Source organism: Chrysochloris asiatica, unplaced genomic scaffold (genome assembly GCF_000296735.1).
Source record: "Chrysochloris asiatica unplaced genomic scaffold, ChrAsi1.0 scaffold00012, whole genome shotgun sequence".
In the NCBI taxonomy this organism is placed as follows: Eukaryota; Metazoa; Chordata; class Mammalia; order Afrosoricida; family Chrysochloridae; genus Chrysochloris; species Chrysochloris asiatica.
This window is the reverse complement of record NW_006408530.1, coordinates 33,760,800-33,762,602: the sequence shown is the minus strand read 5'-3', so window position 1 is coordinate 33,762,602 and position 1,803 is coordinate 33,760,800. Positions and strand designations below refer to the sequence as shown.

The following is a 1,803-nucleotide window of genomic DNA, read 5'->3' as shown; positions in this document are numbered from 1 at the left end:
GGTTCTGATTCACAGCAACCCTGTGTAGAATTTCTAAGGAGTGACTGGTAGATTTGAAACACTGTGCTTGCAGTTCAAACCAATCTCGCATCCCAGTGCATTATCCTACAGCACCATACCAGAACTCCATTATCAGTAACAATAAACATTAATTTATGAGTGACTATGTAGGTAAACAGGGAAGATTAACAGGTATGAGGAGGTGAATAGCACTACACTCAGAACCATACATAGCTTTGGGAGGTGATGTTTCAACATAGTTGTATGTGCTATAAATATATAGGAGTCCTGGTGTGGCACTGTAGGATAAACATTGGATTGCTAACTGCAAGGTTGGCTGTTCAAACCCACCAACCACTTCTGAGAAATTCTATACAGGGTCGTTATGAGTTGAAACCTAATTAATGGTACTTAACAATAACAACAACCTACTAGAACAAACAAGAGGCAAAATTACAAAGTAACGAAAACTTCTTAGCCAAAACAAAACACCTTGAATCACTGGGCATGGGGTCAGAACCATAGTCTTGGAGACATCAAGGTCAAATGACATAGCTTAGTCCAGAAAGACCATGTTCTAAATCCTACTTTGCTGACTAGTGATTGGGGTCTTAAAAGTTTGTGAGCAGACACCTAAGATGCAACTATTGGTATCTCCCCAACCAGAACAAAGAAGAGTGAAGAAACTCAAAGACATATGGAAGCAATTAGTCCAAAGGTTTACTGGACCACACAAAGCTCAGCTTCCACAATTCTGAGACCAGAACAACTAGATGGTGCCCAGCTACCACAGTTGACTGCTTTGAAAGTGATCACAAGTGAAGGTCCTGGAAAGAGTGGTAAAAATATATTGAACAAAACTTAAAGGAAGACACAGTGGAAAAGCTCAATATTATTAGTCAAAATAAGACCAGGGGCAGACTGTGGAACAGAGCATCAATTGCTCAGACACAATTTCAGGCTGAGGCTAAAAAAAGTTAAATCAAATCCACGGGAGAAAAAATATGACCTTGAACATATTCTACCTGAATCTCAGGAATACATTTGATGCATTAGATACTAATGACAAAAGACCAGCAGAGCTGTGGAATGACATTAAAAACATCATACCAGAAAAAAGCAAAAAGTCATTAAAAAGGCAGGAATGAATAAAAAACCAAAATGGATGTCAGAGGGGACTTTTGGTGCTTCCCTAACCGGACAGCACAGGTACGCGCGGGCTCCGGAGAATACGGGGGTGGTATCGCACAGGGGAGGCCCCCGCCTGGTAGACAGACAGCCTTTGGGCCAACATAAAACATTAGGCTTTAACATTATGAGCTTGCTTTTTAAAAAAATCAAACTGCTGAGGAGTTACAAGCATTTTGAGCTTCCACCCGCCTGCACTCGGCTCCCACCCTGGGGACTGCCCTGCCCATTGCAAAGCTTGGAGTGCAGGGCTTGAGCGGACCGTTCAGAGGGCGGATGCTCCCGGAGAGATAGCGGGGCCACAGAAACTAGCATGGTCCATCCCAGGAGGGGCCTCATTGCCATGTTGGGCATTGTCGGCATGGATATAGGGCAAATTGGGTTGCTCACAGCACAGGGAGACAGAGAGAGGTATTGTAGACGTCATCAGACACAGTCGCGCCATCTGCCTGCAGCCATTACCCCAGCCCTCACTTCTTTGGCCTAGGCCAGCCCTCTGCCCAGCCTCCAAGCCTCAGGCCCGCCCATCAAGGCACAGGCCAGCACAAGCTGAAACGACCTTGACTAGTTGTTTACCACCAATAACAAAGCAGTCCTGCTGTGGTTCTGTGGGTT

General features: G+C 44.9%; 1 pseudogene; it reads right to left on the bottom strand.

Moving 5' to 3' along the window:
- The window catches only part of LOC102828976, an 88,090-nt pseudogene extending 86,548 nt beyond the window's left edge, over positions 1 to 1,542 (bottom strand).
- Positions 1,543 to 1,803: the final 261 nt, after the last annotated feature.